Below are 21,987 nucleotides of genomic sequence, written 5' to 3'. Positions count from 1 at the left end.
CTCTACCAAGATAAACTAAAATTAAATGAGGTTAAATTAAATTAAAATAAATGAATAAACAACTCCTAAACTGAGTAACTTTTAGGAGGCCAAAAGAGATGATACTTCCAGCTCTCAAAAGTCGAAAAGATTACTATTCTTTCTCTCATATACACACCTTAAATCGAGTTGTTTAAAAGAATCTACATTAACACCTCTTGTTCAGTGTCAAAGTAAAAATTGCTTAATATTTAAGCGATGAAGTCTGTAGCATCAAGACTTTGATTTTAATTGGCTCGTGGTACTGTGGCTTACACTGGAGATATTTGTGGGCTTTCACATTACAGAACAGCCTCCCATCTCTGTATTTAAACAGGCCAACAACATGTTTGTAAAGTGGAAAAGGTCCACTTAAATGATGTAAATGTTTAGGTGGGTGATGAGAGATACTTGGAGCACCAAATTCTCTTGTGATCTAAAATCTGCTCAAGTGGAAGGTGGCTCCAGGCAGAAATGAAGATCTATCTAAAAATGATAATTGCTACATCTCAATTAAAGTTGTTTTTCTTTGATAGTCTTTATTTAATATGTATTTACTTATCAAGTTGGTACCTCAACTTGATAAAAAACCTGAGTATACCTGAAATCCATGCTTCCCATTCAACAGCTATAAGTTTTAATACAGAATTTGCAAGTGTTCTGAAGTGTCGTAATGACTGAACCAGAAAAATTATGGTTCTCACACAGAGTAAATGCAGATTCATTGGTGGTGCCTCTTTCTTGAACCTTAGAGAGACTGGGTCGCCACAGAACTAGATATTTGGGCCACCATGAGTAGAGGGGCACCTTTTTTGAAAGTTAAAACTAAGTTTAAGACTACTCAGAAATTGGGTCATTTGTAGAGACACGGATGGCCCTGGGCTTCCCAGGTGGCACTAGCGGTAAAGAACCTGCCTGCCAACGCAGGAGGCGCATTAGAGACACGCGTGTGATCCCTGGGTTGGGAAGACCCCCTGGAGGAGCCACAGCAACCCACTTCAGTATTCTTGCCTGGAGAATCCCATCAAGAGAGGAGCCTGGTGAGCTATAGTTCATGTGGTCACAAAGAGTCAGACACCACCAAAGTGACTTAGCACACACACATGGATGGACTTAGAGACTGTCATCAGAGTGAAGTGAGTCAGAAAGAGAAAAACAAACATCGTACATTAATGCATATATGTGGAATCTGAGAAAAACTGGTAGAGACGATCTTAGGTACAAAGCAGAAATAGAGACACAGGCTTAGAGAACAAATGTGTGGATACCAAGGGGGAAAGGGGAGGGTGGGATGAATTGGGAGGCTGGGATGGACATACATACACTATTGATACTACGTATAAAATAGATGACTAATGAGGACCTGCTGCATAGCTCAGGGAACTCTACTCAGTGCTCTGCGTGACCTAAATGGGAAGGAAATAAAAAAAGAGGGGACATAGTATGCATATAGCTGGTTCACTTTCCTGTACAGTAGAAACTAATACAACATTGTAAAGCAACTATGCTCCAATAAAAATGTTAAAGAAAAGACTACACAGAATAGACCCAGAAGCAGCATTCACTTGGCACCACACTGTGGGGTCTGTTTTGACTGGTCAGTGGCCCATGCCAGTGGGCTGGCTAAATAGTTTATCACCTTGTAATATACAAAACTGGGGCAGTATATTAGAGAACTCTCAAGGATGCCAATATTTGTATATTAGAGTTTTAAAGTCTCAGATATAGATTTTTTTTCTAAGCGTGGCAAAAGTCCTGGAGTGAGTTACATCTCCTCTGGGATATCAGCATAAAATCTATAGAGAGGAAAGAACAGATCCAAATGAAATGAGCAGAATAATTCCAGTGCTGAATCAATTTGATTCTATGTTATAAAATCACCATACAGCATGTAGGCCTAGTCTAGAGGTCAAAAGTTTTAGCTATACAGCTCAACTTCTCAAGAAGAGTCCTGACTTCTACTTTTTTTTTGATCTCATATAATCCCCATACCATAATTTTGACAGTCTAGTCCCCCCAGTTATAACCCAAACTCAGGCCTGACATCATTTGACACTCAAGTCTTATACTCTCTTGTAGTGTGCAGATTACTAGCAGTGGCCCTGAACACCACGTCTATTCTGCCTCAACTTACAACTGAGAGAACCCAGGGAAATTATGTGCCTTGCCTGAGTGTGCAGAGCCAGAAAACATGCCTCTTTCCAACTCATGTCTATCTACTCAGATGCTACAGAATAAATGACATTGGTAAAAAGGAGCAATCAGGCAAGGCTACATGATAAGCAGGGACCAGTGCAAAATGAAAACGGGGGCTCCTTATTCAAAAATTATTAAGAATTTCAAGATGGCTAGAGCAGCACATTCTAGGCATGGGGCCAAGTGTGACTGCACAAGTAACACATCCATGAAACTGATCCTGGCTGCAGTTATGTCAGCACTTACTAAACTGTGACTCTTTGAAGGCCAAGGGGAAGAACATCTCTTTGAACACTGAATAAGCTCAAAAATGATCTATCACGTGGATAAGTGAATGAATGTGTAGGTGAATGATGAAAGAATGCAGCTAGAAAATTACACCTCAGACCCAGGGACAGGTTGAGTTAATACAGTAAGTCACCCTGAGAACTTGGTCCATTATTTAAGTGACACAATTCATAATCTGAAAATACTTCACAACACACAAAATTTCCTAGCTCCAGCATAAGTAAGTTGCCAGTACCATGTCCAAAATGTGAGCAGCGAGCTTTACATGTGGTAGTGTTACAATACTTTTATGTGCTCAAGAAATGCCAGTTTCTTAGCAGAACTGCTCTTATGTTCTTTTTCTCTTTGTGTTTAGAAGTAGCTATCCAGATATATTTTACAGAGCCTATCCATGTGCAGAACTACAAAATACTTCAGATGTGAGTATTTCATATATTGCCAAGCATCCCTGATTTGAAAACAGTAGTAATAATAACAACACAACAATTTGTTGAGTTTTATTATGTCAGATACAATGCTCAGTGCTTTGCATATATTTCTCCTGAAGAAAGACCTCAAAACATCAAACCGTGAATGAAGGAGATATATTATCCTGATTTTCCAGTGAGGAAAACAAGGTTCCAAGAGGTCGAGTGGCACATCAGACAGAATTTGCCTTTAGGACCATTTGGACTCCTGAAGACTAATAGTTCTTTGGAAGGTTGGCTATACACAAAACAGCAGAGCAAGGGCTACGGCCTGCCTTTAAGGAATGAGACTTTTATCTGATAAGGCCTGAGTGAAGTTTCACTTTGGTGAGCAAAAATGCAGTCATAAAATCCTGAAAGTAGCAATTTCTGATATTGAAAATCTAGGTGGTTAATTTTATAGCTTATTGCAAATTTGGATAAAGACAGGTAAAGGAGAAGCCTCCTCACCTATCTTTTATGGGGCTTTAGGATCTGATTCACTGCATTACTGTAACAGGAAAAGAGGCTGAACTCTATACTCAGAGTGAAGGAAGACTTCGCCAGGCTGAGATTTCCACTCAGGTAATCTGCAATATATTTCATTAAGGGACAGAAAGGCAAAAATGTGGGTAACATTCATGATGACAGACTCACATTTGTCTCAGAACTGAAGAGAAGAGAGTTAATGTTTCTGTCTCTACCTCTCCAGATAGAAGTGGCTTCATAATTATGGCTTGTATTTATTATGATGTTTCAAAGTGTAAACCTGGCAGGGGTATCTTACGTCTCACTTAAAACAAGCCATAGGGAAGAAAAAAAAGGAAAAAAAATATGAGAGCAAATTCATTTGATATATCCTGTCCACTTTTTTGTAGCATTGCCCACCAATGTCATAGTTTTTACATTTTTAAACTGCCTAATTAAATGAAAGTGCTGTTCCAGGGATGCAAAATTTTTTCATAATGGCAGAAAAATATTTCTGGCCAAATGCCAAAGTTTTCTAGCTTGTAAGCCCTCATGAACATGTTTATGTAATGTTACACGGGGTGTATACAACATGCATATATAACAACGTATAAATACAAATTCTGTTGTTGTTCAGTTGAAAATAGTTTGTAACAAAATGCTGATTTTGTACATGTTTTCAATAATAAACCGGTCTCCTCCATGTAAGCTGATCGTAGTGGTCCCATTCTCTGCCCAAGACTGCCGACTCTTTGGAAAATACCCTGATGCTGGGAAAGATTTAGGGCAGGAGGAGAAGGGGACGACAGAGGATGAGATGGTAGATGGCATCACCAACTCAATGGACATGAATTTGAGCAAACTCCGGGAGATGGTGAAGGACAGGGAAGCCTGGCGTGCTGCAGCCCATGGGGTTGCAAAGAGTCGGTCACAACTTAGTCACTGTACAGCAACAACAAAGAAAATGGAAAGAACTGGCAAAAGTAATCATTACCAAGTTTACTTATCCACTGAGTTACTTATTTGCCTTCTCACAGGTCAGATAATTCAAGCTCTGTTCTGAGACATCGCGCCAGATGGCATCTGCACTAAATACTCGTCAACCTATACAGAGATCATTAATGAGGATGGCTTCCAGGTGGTGCTAGTGATAAAGAACGTGGCTGCCAGTGCAGGAGATGTAAGAGACTTGGGTTCGATCCCTGGGTAGAGATCACCTGCAGGAGGGCATGGTAACCCACTCCAGCGTTCTTGCCTGGAGAATCCCATGGACAGAGAAGCCTGATGGATTTCTAGTCCATGGGGTCGCAAAGAGTCAGACACAACTGAAGCGACTTAGCATGCACGTATGAGTGTTTTAAGGGAGATAAATGTCTCAGTTCAGGTCAGTTCAGTCGCTCAGTCGTGTCCGACTCTTTGCGACCCCATGAAGCGCAGCACGCCAGGCCTCCCTGTCCATCACCGACTCCCGAAGTTCACTCAGACTCATGTCCATCAAGTCAGTGATGCCATCCAGCCATTTCATCCTCTGTCATCCCCTTCTCCTCCTGCCCCCAATCCCTCCCAGCATCAGAGTCTTTTCCAATGAGTCAACTCTTTGCATGAGGTGGCCGAAGTTCTGGAGTTTCAGCTGTAGCATCATTCCTTCCAAAGAAATCGCAGGGTTGATCTCCTTCAGAATGGACTGGTTGGATCTCCTTGCAGTACAAGGGACTAAATGTCTCAAAAAAATTTAAATCAAAGATGGCAAATTTGCTGTATTGAGACTACCATGCACTTTCTATATTTCGCATAGAAGACTCTGCAAATCAGTCAAGGCATCCTTTTTCTCCCTGACCTTAGATGTAGCCCCACACATTTCTACAACACCAGATGCAAGAGCCTTCTACCAATCAGGCTTGGCCTCTCTACTTTGAAACTCATTTTCCCTGCCTGTCCTATGTGTTCCATGGGGAATGGCTCTTCAGGGATGTAACTGAAAATTACAGGGAAATTGTGCCATGGTAGCGTATCAACCCCTGAGAGCTGAATGAGGTGCAATTACTGCTAACTGAAAATATTATCTATATATTTCTGAAAATTGAGTATAAAAACTATATTAGCAGCAATGAAGTTTTAAGTGATCTTGAAAGAAAAGGGCAAAGTGTTATAAAATGTAAATGGCAATAATAAATTTGAGAAGTGGGGCTATTTGTGTGTGTGTGTGTCTTTGTACAGTTGGTTATATGCACATTCATGAGGTGGGTTCATATTTTTTGAAATCACCAGTAGATGTGATACTATGTGGCAATTAAAATACAAAGATAAATATAACATTAAGGAATGCTACTACTAGAAAGAAACTTGGAAATCATTTAGATTCTCTTTGATGCCCATCCCACCCTCACTTTGTTCTAATGAGAGCACTAGGGGCACAGAAGGCCAGGGCTTTGTCCAGAGATAGCTGGTTGGCTAATAGTGATGCCAGGCCAGGTTTCCAGATTCCCAGCTCTGTCCTCTCCTTTTTAAACTGCTCTGATGGCCTTTTCAGTGACGGGACCATGTTTTGAACTTTAAAATTACATTAAGCCTCACAAATTAGCTATTAAGTGTGTGGCAGAGAAGAAGAGAGGACAAGGAAAGAGTGAGGGAGAGATCTCTGATAACTTCCCACACTTCCTATCAAACACAGCATCTGATTTCCTGATTGACCTCTGAGGACATGAAAGCCTCATAAATTGGAGATGGTCTTGGCTGTGAGTGGGCGGGGTGACTGTCACCTGAGGAACCATATCCGACTGGCCAAGAGACACTGTCAGAGCCGGCAAAGGAGAGCCTGGTTATCTCCATCACCTTTGATCAGCCATCCTTTGCTGAACCAGTAACTTCATTAAAACACTTTGTATAGTCCTCCAATGGAGAAGGCAATGGCACCCCACTCCAGTACTCCTGCCTGGAAAATCCCATGGGTGGAGGAGCCTGGTAGGCTGCCGTCCATGGGGTCTCAAAGAGTCGGACACAACTGAGCGACTTCACTTTCACTTTTCACTTTCACGCATTGGAGAAGGAAATGGCAACCCACTCCAGTGTTCTTGCCTGGAGAATCCCAGGGACGGGGGAGCCTGGTGGGCTGCCGTCTATGGGGTCACACAGAGTTGGACACGACTGAAGTGACTTAGCAGCAGCAGCACAGTCCTCCAAAATGGTCCCCCATTCCTTCTTTGTTTAGTCACCCCATGAAAGACAGCTGGATTTAGGAACCCTTCAATTCAGTTATTCAGGTAAATAATATTCACCCTCCTAAGAAAAAAGTGAATGACTGCATATAGAATGCCTAGGACAAAGTAGGACATGAAGACCAGTAAGGTTAATATTTTTATTGTTACTATTATAATGATTTAAAAGACCCCAACTGATATTATAAAAGTAACATGGCCCTCCTCACTACTTACATTCTATGATTTTATTTCTTTCACTGAATGAATCAAGATTTTATTGTGAGTGGTTTGACATCACGGGGTTTGGAGTCAGACAGGTTTGGGCATGAATTCTGACTCTGCCACTGTGTGCTCCTAGCAGGTACATAATTGTAGTGGACAGAATAACGTTCCCATTCATCTCCAAAGATGTCCATGCCCAATCCTGAGAATCTGTGAATATACTGTAATATATGGAAAGAGGAACTTTGCATATGTGATTAAGTAAGGGATCTTAAAACAGGTGGATTTATCCTGGATTACATGGGTGGACCCAATGTAATCACAAGGGTCCTTAAAAGGTGGAAGAGGAAGGCAGAAGAATCCAAGGAGTCACGACTATGGAAGCAGAAGTCAGAGTTATAGGATGGCTAACTTTGAGTTTGGAGAAAGGGGCCACAGCAAAGAAAACCAGGTAGCCTACTAAAAAGCTGGAAAAGGGAAGGAAATGGATTTTTCCCTTGAGCCTCTGGAAAGAACACAGCCTTGCTGACACCTCAACTTTGGCTCAGTGAAGCCCATTTGGGATTTCAAACCTCCATAATTGTCAGGTCAAATCCCTGTTGTTTAGACATCTAAGTTTGTAGTAATTTGTTACAACAGCAACAGGAAACTAACTGATGCTCCTGGAGCATCCGTGCCCTTATCTAAAAAATGGGAGTAAAAAAAATATGTGCCCCAAAGGGCTGACGTGAGGATTAAATAAGAGAATGTAAATAAAACTCTTTAGTGCTTGGCGGAAACGAAGAACTCAATAAATGTTCACTGTCATTATGTATGATATCATTACATAGAGATGAGATGGCTATATTATGATTGTGATAAATGGTGATTCCATAAAGTATAATTCATTGTATCATAATGATCCCTTGCATTTGAGTGGCACTTTGGTTTTTATGAAGCCCTTTTATCAACACTGTCTTGTGTGATGCTCATTTTAACTGCGAGTCCACAGATGAGGAGCCAGAGCCTCCGAGGGGGACAGTGCTTTCCTTAGGTCACTCAGAGAGCCCACTATTGGCCAAAGTTGGGAGTCTGAGTCATTCCAGACACAGCAAGCTGCCGATTTTCCGAGGGGGACAGTGCTTTCCCTAGGTCACTCAGAGAGCCCACTATTGGCTAAAGTTGGGAGTCTGAGTCATTCCAGACACAGCAAGCTGCCGATTTCATCATGTGGTTTATAGAAATATACACAGAGGGTATGGAGAATCTTAAAATGAAACAAAAATGATAAGGCCGAATGATGATGGGGTTGTTCATCCCACACAAGGCCATTTCCCACGTGGTCTCATCCAGCGGCGTTTTTTGCCCACACCTCCTGCCCCAGCTCTTGCAAGCGCAGCCTGCGGCCTGTCTCAAATGCATCTAGTCAATTGTGCAAAGCACAAGGGAAAAGATTTCATCCTGACCGCAGCAGGCAATCACCTGATGCCCTGAAGCATGAAGTTTGATTACCCTTATCTCAGTTTATCATTAAATCAAAGACTGTTGCTACGAATACTGGACCAGGACTCCATTTATGAAATGATATACACCAGTCAGCAGAAGTGAGTGAGTGCCCTTTTTCTCTCTTAATTTCTGCTCACCGGGAGGATCCTTTGCAAACTAAGAAAAAAAAAGTTTCTTCAGCTTTGAGCAGATTTTTTTACTCTTTTCACTCTTTCATGAGCTGGCCGGGTTGCCTTTGGCTCATATGTATTCTCCCTGTGTTGTGGGCAAGAGGTTTGCGACCTACTACCCAGTGCCCTGCCAACACTAGTCTTGATGTCTAGCACCTTGCTTGGATGGGAATCTGAATGTTACAAGATGCTGGGCAAACTGCAGGTGCTCTGAGGTTTGAGAAACTCTGGCTACATCAGAGCATCATTTCCCAATTTGTGGTCAACGTACCATAGAATGTGAGTCACTTGAGGAGTTTGCTGAAAATGCTAACACTGGGACCTCATGCCAGACCCAACAACACAGACCCACTGGTGCTGGGGCCCTGGGAATCTGCATGTAGCCCTAGGTGATTCTGATCAATTTTAAAGTTTGAGGACCACTGGTAGAGATCAAAGATGTGGGTGATGACAGCAATGGGCCTGATTTTCCATGATGTTATTCAGGCTTTAATTGGCCTAGAGGGCAAACAGCATAGAACACATGCCAATCACCTACATTTTGTCCTTCAGCCCAACCATCCGTGGAGCCAGATTTCTGACATCATGGATCTGAAATGGCTGCTATCTGGGTCAGGGCTAGGCAACTAGGCATCAAGGTCTGGGTACATCTCAAGGGCCTTGGAGCTCCCCTGCCACATTCCCCTCTCCAGTCTGGCTGAATGTGTGGCAAGCGTACTGTGTGGGGGTGGAGGAGAGCTCGTTGTAAAACTGGCTTCAAGGTCTATATATCAGTCAAAGAGATATGACAGAACCACATGTGAAAAGACTGCATAGTATAAGGGCTGAAAGCATGGGCCTTGGAGCCAGACTGCATTTACTTTTACTTAACAGACACTGAGATAAATATAGTACGCACTACAGGCCAAGTAGTGCCGTTCAAATATTAATTCATTTACGTCTCACAAACACCCTCCCAGGTGGCTACCACTCACCATCGTCCACCTTTCATGTCATGAAACTAAGGCTCAGAGAGGTTAAGTAATTTGCACAAAATCGCACAGTTTATTGATCACATAGCCAGGACTCACACCCCAGTAAGCTGGTGCCAGAGTTCATGTCCTTAACCACCGTACTAAGTTGCTTCTCACGGGCCCAAGTCCCCTGGTTCTAGTACTCATTAGTTGTCTGACCCTGGTAAAATTACTTAATCTCCCATCCCTGTTTTCTCCTGTGCAACAGGAATAATAACAGTAGCACCCACCTCAAAGAATTCTGACCAGAAGATTTAATATATTCACTTAAAAGAGTATCAAGCGCACAGTAAGCACTTAATAAACGCTGAGTTAGCTACTCATCCATCCTCCACTCTCAGGAGTAGCATGAGGATTAAATCAGATAATATACGTAAAGTACCAGGCACAGTGCCATAGCACCCGGTAAGCATACGGTGAGGGCTAGCTGTTATTATTAGGCAAGTTGAGCCAGGACGGTTTATTTTAGGTTTTGTCTGGAAGGCAACTGTGTTCTATGCAAGGGGAGGCGGCACGCCCTTCACTTCAGAAAGTAATTGGGTAGGAGCCAGACTAATTATTAAATCCAACAGGTTCTCTGCTTTAGGTCATTGGAATATTCCTGAAAAGTCCCTAATACTGAATTCGTATATGCTTAACCCTTTTCCCCCACTGACCTCTTATCATTTCTGATTGATCTTTCATTGGCAGTGATTCTTCAGACTAAGAATCTGCTCTCAGACTGTCATGTAATCGTTAACTTATAAAAGACTTAAATATACCAAGGAAAATTGAACCACTGGAGCATTTCTTGGCCAAGAAATTGGCTTAATCATCCCTTAATGTAATTGTTTTCATTTTACTTTTCCTTTAGTATGTGTTCTTGTGCTTATACTTCTGAGAACTTCTGGTATTTCCTCTCAGAAAGCTTATGTTGTTTAGACGCTCAGCCGTGTCCAACTCTTTGCAGCCCTGTGGACTATAGCCTGCCATCCTCTATCCATGCAATTTCCCAGACAAAACACTGGAATGGGTGGCCATTCCCTTCTCCAAGTGATCTTCCCGACCCAGGGGACGACAGAACCCATGTCTCCGGCATCGTTAGGTGAATTCTTTACCACTGAGCCACCAGGGAAGCCCAGAAAGCTTATCACCTCCACTGTTTAATGTAACTGTGGATTGATTACAATTTATGGTAACTCAAGGGGTTAATAACGGCGTGGGAATCCTCATACCCAAACAGCCCCACATAGAGGAGGGATGGGCATGGGGGGAAGCAGGGAGAAGGTAAGAGAGTTGGGAAGGCAGGATGGGGGGAGCCACTAATGGGGGGTGAGTTATCCTCAAAGCTCAGACTCAGGAAGGGATGCTAGACCCCAGGGTCCCTCAAGGATGGGTCTTCCAAGGGGAAGTATTACATCAGTAACTGCACATTGTTTGCTGCTGCTGTTTCACTTGTTCTATCAGGAGAAGGTTGCCAGAGTTCCAACCCCATTGCTTGCACAGTTCAGCAGGCATGATAGATTATAACTACGATTGAATAAGAAGTTAAGACGCAATTAACATGTTTACTACAATATTTGCAACATGTATACTATGTGTCACACACTCTGCTAAGTTACAGGGCTGAATAAAACAGTCTAAGCTCCTGGGGCCTGCAGTCGAAGGAGCACCTGGAGTCCAACTCATGCTTTTCTCACAATTTCAACAAGTTGCTGCTCTCTCTCTTCCACTTCCTGTCTCCACATCCTCCCCAAACCCCTATCTACATGTGCAACCTGTTCTTTGTTAAGAGTCTACACCTAGTCTTTTCAAGTTAAAGCAAAAAGCTGAAGCCCATGATGCAGCAACCTTCTAGTCTGAGTCTTATAAACCCCTCTGTGGGGGCAACCGGCTTGCAGGGTAATATGAGGCAAACCACGTGATCCTTTGCCATGCCCTGTGTAACACTGAACCAGTTGGCAATTGATGTGGGGGTTTTAGCTCTGATCACGAAGCAAACTCCTGAATCATCCCAAGATTGATCCCATCCATTCTGATGGCTTAAGCTGCAAGGCCATCTGCTGATCGGCTCAGTACAGTAGACCAGAGACACTCAGTAAATATTTGTGGATTTGCATGGCAAACTGCTTCTTCACACCTGAAACGCAAGTCTAGGTCAGGACTCAGAAGAGGACAAGTGAGCTAGACCCCCCACCCCCACCCCTGGGCCTTTGCCTAAGCTGTTCTCTATGCCTGGAATGCCCTCCCTCTCAGCACCTCGCCTACTGCGCCTCAGTGTCCACCTGTCCAAATCCTACCTAGTTCAAGGACCAGCTCAAATATCAGCGCTCCACAAAGCCTTCCCTGACCACCCTAGCCAGAAATAACTTCTCACTGCTCTCAATTTCCATAGATCCGTGTGTGTTCTGGCACTTAAGACACTGGCCATTTTATTTTGGCTGTGTGTTTACCTCGTCTTCAATACACCACTCAGTAAGAGCCTTGAGCTCTGGATCCATGTCAGTTCCTCTTTGAACTGTTTCCCCACCCTGGCACCTCCTTGTACGGAGTAGACACTTGGTAAAAATTAGCTGTATGAACAAATGGTTACCCCAGCAATGACAAAAACAGAAGCAACTGCAACATTCTTTATCCCTCCTTTTTCTATCTCTCCTCCTTCTTCTTCAATAGCTTTTAAAAATACATTTACTTGATCTACCAATTACCCAGGGGAGGTTTGGGGACTTAGTGATATATGTAGACAACTCTGCAGACCAAAAAGTGTTTCCAGAGACCCTTCTAATGACAAAGGAGGCCCTGACCAATGTAGGTGCTGGGGGAGTCTGCGTCCCTGGTCTACTGACAGCTGGCTCCTGGGAATGGAAGTGTTATTTTCTCAAAGAGCTTCATCTGCTCTGGTTCATATGTGCCAGTTCCTCGCCTGAGTAGAAACTCCTGACTTTATTTTTGAATACAGACTCCAATAATAGGCTAAGTAATTGCAGATCTTCCCAAGGATTTTTTATACATGTACCAACATATTGGACTTTTTAAAACCCGTATTGCCTTTCCATAAATAAATGTTGAAAACCTTAAATTTCAGCACTATAGGTAGTGGTAATGTGTATTTGTTTTTTTTCCCTCCTATAGGAATCCTGAATCAAAAAGATCAACCAAAAGTACTGACGCATGGGTGATGATTTCTCAAACAACATATCTGATTACTCACAGAGGTAAAAGGATTCTCCCTCAGCTATAAGGAAGAAAAGTGTATATTATAGTATAATATGCAGTCAAATTTCAGTAATACACTTTTCATCATCATGCCACTAAAGCTTGAACAGCTGCAGCTCTCACTGTCTTTGCTGATGGGGCCCATAAATACTCCTGGGAAATGGGACAAAGATACATAATGGATCTTCACCTGCCAAGATCAGGGAAATGAATGTCAATCGCACTCTGATGCAGAAGCACTTTTTGGTAGAGTGATGAATATTGCCATTTGTCCTGTGCCATGCAATTTTGGACAGGAAAACCTAACAGGGAAAAAATGGTGGGAGAAGATGCTACCCTAGGACACTTGGAAAGAAGGGTATATCATAATTATTTGCCTAACAGGAATTAAAATGAAGAAGAGTGTGTCAATACAGTTTCGTTCAGAGAAAGGCCAAAAGTTAAGAGCATACATATTCTGCACGTATCATTTCAATCAATGCAAAGATTTCCCTCAAAATAGAACTCTTTTACTGAAAAAGAATGTCAGAAGAATCAAGGAGTCGGAAAATTGCCTGGGGGTCCGGATTCCTGAAAACAACTCAGTGCAGTGATGGCACGGTGGGCTGAGATGTCAGGCAGACCTGAGTTCAAATCCTTACTCCACTACTTCTCTGCTCTATGATCTCAGGACAATGACCTGACTTCTCAGGTGCTTGAGTTTCTTTTTCTGCTTTTTTGATAAAGCAGTGATAATAACAGAACCCGCCTTAACCATCCCAGCTGTCTGAGTGTTACAGGACATAATTAAGATAAAGATCTTAGCGTAGTACCTAGAAATTAGTAAGCAGACTAATGATAAGTGATCGTTGTCAAGGTCGCTGCTTTCTCCTCTTTCTTCTCCACCATCATCGTCACATCATCCCAGGTATCTTGTAGCTGATTTCATTAGTAAACATTAGAAAAAGAGGTGAGAAGACTAGCTTCCACCAAATTATGAGACCCTCTCCCCCTCCTATCAATTCAGTCGCTCAGTTGTGTCTGACTCTTTGCGACCCCATGAACTGCAGCACGCCAGGCCTCCCTGTCCATTGCCAACTCCCTGAGTTTACTCAAACTCATGTCCATTGAGTCGATGATGTCATCCAACCATCTCATCCTTTGTCGTCCCCTTCTCCTCCTGCCTGCAATCTTTCCCAGCATCAGGGTCTTTTCCCCTTCCTATATCAAACTCCAAAAGCAGTACTTATAAAATCTTTTTCTTTTAAAAGCTTGGCAACATAACCTTACAAACATGTCCACCTAATTCATGCCATTCTCCCTTTAATAAGCAATGGCTACTGTAACAGGTATCTTAACTGAATAAAAGGAAGAGAAAAAAAAAGTTATAGAATGCACTGTGTTCCATTAGGCTTGGGTCTCAGATAATTAGGTCCATTACATGTTCTTTGTGATAAAAGATAAAACAATGATGTGTTCACTTCTTCAAACAACCAGACAGGGTCTTTTTCTGTTTCAGTCATTCGGGATCACCAGCTAAAGGCATTTCATTCTTTTCTTCCCCTTTTCGGTAGACTGAGTTTTAAAGGTCTAGGATGAGTGATGACTGAATGACTCTTTCTAATTCTGTAATTCTGGTGATTTAATTGTATCAAGTCTGAAGAGGCTTTCCTGTGAGTCCTGTAAGGTTGAGGCAAGCCTCCTCTTAAGTGGAACAGGCCACGGGCAAGCCAGCAGGGTCTTTCTGCAGGTCCCCCCGCCTCAACCGCCCCTAAAGTGGGTGAGGGGCACAGCACAGGTTGGCAAACAATGGAAACTTCCTGTTCTGGGTGTTAACTTTAGTTACCACAGCCAGACAATGCTGCCAGTGGTGTGGAAGAAAAAATTGCTATAGCCAGCTGTGTTGTTCACAGTCGGATGGATTCTGTGTAGCTCCAAATGGTGATGGAGCCAGCAGCCTGTTGTAGCCAAGGACAGAATGATGGATGATCTACATACTGTGTCCAAGTAGAGAGAATGGCAGAAGTTCACTTCAGGGTTGTTAAAATGCTAATCTGGGTGAGTTAACAAAAGCTTAATAGAAAAGAAAAGTTTGAGAAATAGGTATACCTCATGTGGTACCTATGTGGAGCACTGATTTGATTGCTCTTGGTTACATAAACAGTTGCTTTTCAAAGTAAGAACATTTCCTTGTTTTCCTGTTGGGATGAATGGAAGCAGAATCACTTATCAGCTGCACTGCCATGCTGTCAGGTCTGAGGAGAAAAAGTCAGCCTGACAATAGCCACCGTAACTGAAAAGGTTACGATATGCTTAATATAGTTATATGATTTCCATTCTCACCACGTGTCATGGGAATAAATCAAAACACACTTTTTTCCCCCAACTGGAAGTTGGCAGCTGTTCACAAAATAAGCTGCAACCTAAGACACTGGCTTTGGTAGATTTTAATGCTAAGTCTCCATTCACAGGAGCTACTGACAGCGAGATCTCCAGCTCCATTGACAGTTCCAACATGTGAATTACACTACTAGTACATTGCATTATTACTGTTGAAGGCAGGAAGATTGGCCCCTTGCAAATATCTGGTATGGACAATCTTGCCTTAAAACCTTTAGGATGAAATAACATGCTTCAGAAAAAGATGCAGATTTACATTTCTTGCCAAATGATCCAGTTTTGCCATTCTCTGTTTCTTTAGATTCTTACTAAGTTTAACGTAGAGAAACACGTCTGCCTCATGTGATGTTGGAACACTGGCTAGCATAGCTCCTTGCAAACGACAGGGACTCTATAAATGCTGACTGCCTTGCATACCCCAAGTGCCTCTTGCTTCCTCTAGGAATGAATCTAGAATGGGCAAGCTTAAAGTCTATTAATTGAAATAAAAGGTAATATTTTATCTTGCAATATGCTAAGGAAAGCGTTCACCTCCTACTCCTACACCAATAATGGTTAGGCATTTAGCCAGGCTCTTAACTCTGCATAAAATGCATCAGAAGGGTGAAAAATGACCCTATTTCAGATGCATTTTTCACTCTTTGTAACTTAGTGAAACTCAAATGCAAGAACAATGACTAAGCTAATTACCAAGGTTTATTATGATGGAGCAGCAAGAAGTGAAGAACTTCTCCAGTTTCCATTAAGTCCTTAACAATTATGGGTATCTTCGCGAATCCAAGCTCTGATTCCTGCTTACTTTGCTTGTGTGCTTTAAAGAAACAGAAATCACCACACAGGATTCAGGGGCCTACTTACCCCAGAACAGGTACTGGACAGATCCTTCCTGTTTAGCAAGCAGCGAGTGAACTGACGTCCACTGGGTTTCTAAGTAAGTAACCCCCACTCTACAGTTAACGTCACAACCATCTTTCAAATCCATCAAATGAGGGGAGACAAGGCCAGATGGTGCTATTAGAGGACTTCAAAATAAGTAAGTAACTAATAAATAAATAAAAGAGGACAAGGGCAGAATGCCCACAAATCTAAATCAAAGTCAAGTTAACAAGCTGTTTGGTGAAGGAGAAGCCACAATAATCCTGGCACATTGTCCTGAATCACAGAAATGTTTCTCAAAAAAAAAAAGTTCACCTATGTAGCATCCCTCATAGAAACAAAGACAGGTAACAACTAGAATCCAGTCCGAACTAGGTGCTGGCTGTTAAAATCTCACCAAATATACCACTGGAAAAAAACAGTCTGCTAAACAACACATTTGGAAATCTCAGGGATTTTTTGACTTAACTGTCTTTCTAAGGGAGCAATCCAGGGACCTAAATCAAAGCAGACACCAACTATAAAATACAAAACTCAAGTTATGGCTGGGCTACAGTTTATTTACTTAAAGATGTTCAAGTTCATGGTAACATAGGCTTACATCTCAGAACTTACTTAGCAATTTCTATTTATCTGAGCCAGGGTAAATGTCTGTATAGTACTCACCATCCTAACAGAATATGCCTGTCACTTACTACATTAAACATGACTACACACAACTTAATTTCTTGAGTTAGATACCAAAGAGAGGGAGGGGATTTTTCAACCACATGAATAAGCCAGCATCAAAACCTATTGTTAAACCACCAAAAGAACAGTAAAATCCTCACCTTGAGCTGTCTGGGATAAGATTTCTCAATTCTACAAGAAAGAAACCTTGAAAAATTTCTCCAAACAAGTATCTGTCCAATTCTGGGCAGGGAGGGGAGACCAAAGCAGATTAGAAAAATGTTAAACCTTTCCCTCGGACTTCAGCCTTGAATAAAAGAATCCACTTTACTGGCCCAAATATCAAGTAGAAGGAAGGATAATCCTTAAAAAGCAACATTTTACTGCAGATTTAAATTCTTAGGATCCAGAAGTTCTTGGGAAAACTGTCCCAGTCATTTCTTCTCCCAAGTAACTGGAAACACTACGGTTATTTTTAAGGGAAAGCAGTCGTCCATAGCAATGGACATAACGGCCAATGACTGTTTACAAAGTCTGTATGTCTATAATAATCCTTCTGTGTGAATCTCCCAGGTGAACGCGGTGAGAGGTTGGGATGCTGGAACTTCGGTTGGTTAGTGACTGGTCACCTCGGAACGGAGAGTATTACTCTGTTTCTCTAACACTGCTACCTCACTCCTCTCTAGCTCCTTGGCATTTAGCTCTTCTCAAGTTCGGGATTTAAAGAATCACCTGACAGCAATGGTCCCAAGAGTCTATACGGCAAAAAATTTCCAAACCCAGTTCTCATCCACACCTTCAAGTCCTTATGACCTTTATTTCAATCCAAGAGTTATACATGATAGAGGAAGCTTTAAGCCCTTCCAAATTACCCAAGGCAGCTGCAGTATCAGTTTCTGCAGACTAGGAACAAACACCACCGCTGTCAAGACGGGAAATAAAAGTTTCCCTACCTTCTCCTCACCATCCCCCTTGCCAGCGGCTGCCGACGCGCGCGGCGGCTCCCTCCCGGCTGCGGATGCCTCTAGCCGCCGGAGAAGGGGCTCATGCAAAATTGACTCTTCCTTATTTGTTTCCATCCATAATTGATGGGTAGATGAGAACGTAACACATCTCAGCGCTGGGCTCTTGCCGCCTGGCGGAGACCCTGTCCAAGACGCTTCCGTAAATCATTTCCAGCGGGAGAACAAAGCACGGAAAGTTGCGGGGGAGAGTGGCTGGGAAGAGAAACCCGGGCGCCGGGTGGGAGGCGGGGGTGGGCGGTGGGCAGCACCGGGCCCCGGAGCCCGCCTCAGTGTGCTCGGCCAGCAGGGGGAGAGGGAGGGTGGGAAGTGGCCGCCCTCGGGGCAGAAGCCTGGGGGCTGGGGAGGGGCCGAGTCCCCCGAGCCCCCGCCCCTCGGCACTACCGGTGGGCTGTCCGACCCCGAGGCGCACCGACAGGTAGCTGGCGTTGGCCAAGAGCTGCCCGGGTGTCGGCGGCTGCGCTGCGCCCCTTTTCCTGGCGCGGACGAGTGCTAGCCCGTCCACTGCTTGCCTGGCCCGGCGATGCCGGAGTCTGCTCCGGGGCTGCCGGGCGGGCGGAAGCGGCCGGCGGAGCCCGCAGCCGGCTCCTTTAGCCTCGGCTCGGCGGTGGCGAGAGCTGGAGACGTGGTGCCCGGCACCTAAGCAACTCGGGTTCCCCCTAAGGTGTGGGGGAGCGCGGAGCTGGTGCTGCCTGGCAAGAAACTTTTGCTAGCTCCTTCCTTCTCCTCCGTTTTTTTTTTTTTTTTTGGGGGGGGGGCACAATGTTGAAGGGCCCCTCCCCCCAAGCCTCCAGCAATGCCAGTTTTGACGCGTCCACCAAACCTCTCCAGCCTTTTGCGCGTCCCTTGCATGGCAGGCGGAGAGCTGCTTGGAAAAGAAATCAACTCTCCAGTGCCAACGCACACACATCCGCACACGTACACACACACACATTAGAAGCGATTCAGGCTCTAAGGATCTGGGTCCGATCCCCACCAGGCGCCTAGGGCATTAGCAAATTTTTATAGGGCTGTCTTACCTCATGGGGGGAGGCTTGGTTTAAAAAAATAATAAAAGCTTGTTACGCTCAAGGAGAAATGAAAATAAAAAATTGAAATATATATATATATCCCTGTGTCTCTAGGTTTTGGTTTCTTCGGTATAATCCTGAAACTCGCCGCCACCAGTCCTTGCAGCAGCAGCAGCGACAGCAGCAGCCGGACCAAGCGGGAGCAAAACAAATCGAGGCACGGCAAATGGTGTAATTCGATCCATCTCCAAGTCAATCCATCAGGCGAGCCGGAGTCTCGTTCCCTCCCCGCACTCGGCAGCTCGCGGCGCGGGGCCCACCCCCGGGCGCGGACAGCAGGAGGCGCGGGCGGCCCGGCGCGCTCGCTTGTCCGAGCGCCGCGGCCAGCGCCGCCTGGAGGCCCCCAGCCCGGCGCCGCGGCCAGGCTGACCCCTCGGTGGCCTCCGCGTCCCTCCTCCCCGGCGCTCGGTTGCGCGTCCTCCCTCTCGCCACCTCTCAAGAGCTGCTCCTTCCAGCAACTCCCAGCGCCTCAGTCATCCGGCTCGCGGCGGCTGCTGCAGCCTGCGAAGCAGCCTTTTCGCTTTCCCCCCTCTTTCCCTCTTTTTTCTCTCTCTGAAAGATTTTTCAGAGCTTTCCTCCAGTCATCTAGAGGACAAATCATTGCAGCCCAGAGGAGCTGCAGGCACAGTTGTTCCGTAAAGTTATGCCTTACTTTCTGATCTAAGATTTATTTTTTTACGCACATCCTTACAAGCCCGCCCCCATATTACCGTTGTCGCCCCCCCCCCAACTTCTCTTTATAACCACTAAGCAAAACAGCTGGGGAGAAGCAATCAAACATTGTTTTATCTTTACAAAATACAGAAATTGCCTACTAAAAATCCCATTTCTACTTTGAATGAAAGCCATTCAGTACAGTATAATTTTGTAGGCTAATGAGCCGGTTTTACAGGCAAGTGTTTCGTGTAATATGTTGTGGGAGAAATGAAAATGTCCTTGAAGTGACATCATTTAAAATTGACTGTCACAAAGGAAAGGAAAAAAGTCACACATTTAAAAACGAGAGGATTTTAATTCAAACTTCATATCCAAGAACGGGCTTAGTTTTATTAAAATTTCCAGTTGAATTATGACTCACTGAGGGTTCTAAATGGCTGGAATGAACCATGATGCCCTCATGTAAAGAAAAAGATGAAAGCTTTCCCGCCAAACTTTTACTTTTCATTTGAGCATGGTTAATTACCGTGAAAGAGAGAAGGGGGCAAAGTATTTTCCTTTCTTCAATGGTTCCTGCTTCTCCCAAGCACAGTTACCTGTTTACAGTTAGAAAAAAAATACCCGGTTCTGAGTTATTTATGAAACTTCCAGGACAGCCTTGAAAAGGAACTCAAAAAAGACACCCCAAGGAACTGCTGCAGGACTCATCCGGAGAACTGTTTCCTTACTAGTTAACACTTTGTTACCAAAAGGAAGAAAGAGGATGCATCCGGAGTCTTTTAAAATATAAGCTCTCTTCCTGCTGTTCTTCCCATTCCAAGTAAAGGGTAGGGGGCGGAAAGAACAGCTTTGGCAACACAGCTTTGTGATTTTTCTGTTGTTGTTAAGGCTTTTGTTGGCTGGCTGGCTGGTGTTTTCGGGTTGTGCTGGGCTCTGACATCATTGCAAGTTACTTGGCAGTCAGGGCCCTTCCCCAGCCAACTTCTGACCCAGAAAACTCTGCATCTTTCACTCGTACCCAGTCATTCTGTCCTTTCTCCATCAAGAGAGCAAGCCCCGCTGCAGGCAGAGGGCTCTGTGCATTGAATGAATATGCAAAGGAGTGACCAGTGGCTTGACGAATCATATCGCCACCCACCTAGAGGCAGAAAGCTTACGAGTTGTCCTCTGTCTGCAGTAGCAGCCAAGGAAAAAAAAAAAAAAAAAAAGTTGAATTCTCCAGATTTGTGAATTCTTTGTTGAAATTCTGCGATGGCCAGCTTTAAAGAGTACCACCCCAGAGAGTGCCATTTACCTTAGACTGAGTTTTAAATTCAAGAATGAAAACACCTTTTAGGTTGCAGAAGAATATGCTGATAGATCATTTCGAGCCAAGGGTTAGACATGTTTTCAGTCTAAGTAGCAGTGTACACCTCAAAGCCAATCCCCATGTTTGGTCCAGTACGGAAAGAGAGAGACAAAAGTGGACAGTTTAGTGACACCGAAAGAATGGTAAAGAACACTTTTACTGAGTGTTACTTTTACCAAGTAAAAGTGCAGACTTAGGTGAGTTATTCAGGCTCTATATTCAAGGTGTAATTTGTAAGAAAAAGAACTTTTCAACAACTAGAAGATTAAAGGCTATAACATTCATATGCCCACCACTCAACTTCAACACATTTTAACATTTTATGTGTTTGTTTCAGATGTATTTTAGAAATAACACATTATAGTGGAAATCTAAAAAAAAAGAAAAGGATCAAAATATTACTTTTGGTCAGATAAAAATATTATTCTTAAAGATTAGTCATTTCTCTGGTTCCCAGGGTCTTGAATGTCAAGAAAATGACACTCTTTTTTCATTTGGGTTTTAGTGGAGAGAAATCTAAGGGAACTGCTCACTCTGTGCAGTTTATTAGCATTTGTCCTTTCAGTTGATTTTACACACTTAACCTTTTAGCCCTGTTTACTTCTCCAGTCAGACTGGACTTTCTCTGCTCACTACAGTATGCTTTAGGCTCTAGCTGCTGTTGCGTGCTCAGTCCTGTCTGACTCTTTGCCACCACATGAATTGTAGCCCCCCAGGCTCCTCTGTCCATGAAATTTTCCAGGCAACAATACTGGAATGGGTTGTGACTTCTTACTCCAGGGGATCTTCCCAAATCAGGGCTTAAACCCTAGTCTCTATCTCCTGCATTGGCAGGTGGATTCTTTATCACTGTGCCACCTGGGAATCCCTTAGGCTCTAGCATAGCCCTGCTGTGTAAAGTTCCCCGCTGTCACACTGTCTCTTGTCTCCATGTCTTCACTTTTGTCTGCTTCTTGGGGTACTCTTTCTCCATCACTTCAGGTACTTTAGTTTCTGCTTTTCTTGACTTTTAATCATTTAATAATTTCACTTAGGTGTCCGAATTTCCCTTATCCCACTAGCCCCCAAGATGGATATAAGCATCTCTCTTCTGTATTCTCCTAGCAAGTTCACTTCTCTAATTTACCAAATGGAAGGGAAAATAATTGCTCAGGATGTCTTCCTTACTGGGTGCTTCTTAACTGCGAAGATCTTGTCTTATTTACCCGGATAACCCCAGTGCCTAGCACAGTGCCTGGCATTTAGTGGACACTCAACAAGTACTTGTT

The 21,987-nt window shown here is 43.7% G+C and overlaps 1 protein-coding gene and 1 pseudogene across 24 annotated transcripts in view; one reads left to right on the top strand and one right to left on the bottom strand.

Moving 5' to 3' along the window:
- The window catches only part of SEMA6D (semaphorin 6D), a 58,399-nt gene extending 39,596 nt beyond the window's left edge, over positions 1-18,803 (bottom strand). For 9 of the 24 annotated variants that reach the window (XM_086320722.1, XM_086320725.1, XM_086320733.1 and 6 more), the window contains exon 1: positions 18,664-18,802. The gene's annotated coding sequence lies outside the window, so the exon portion shown is untranslated. Of the gene's footprint in view, positions 1-17,575; positions 18,360-18,663 lie in introns of those variants that run through there. The other 15 variants (XM_086320721.1, XM_086320724.1, XM_086320741.1 and 12 more) reach the window with 5 other exon arrangements.
- On the top strand, positions 18,168-19,468 carry LOC147364386 (uncharacterized; annotated as a pseudogene).
- The last annotated feature ends 2,519 nt before the right edge of the window (positions 19,469-21,987 follow it).

Source organism: Bos grunniens, chromosome 10, assembly GCF_055505025.1.
Source record: "Bos grunniens cultivar Pamir isolate PY7600 chromosome 10, Bosgru_T2T1.0, whole genome shotgun sequence".
NCBI lineage: Eukaryota > Metazoa > Chordata > Mammalia > Artiodactyla > Bovidae > Bos > Bos grunniens.
Note: the sequence above shows the minus strand (reverse complement) of the source record. Positions and strands in the feature narration are given on the sequence as shown.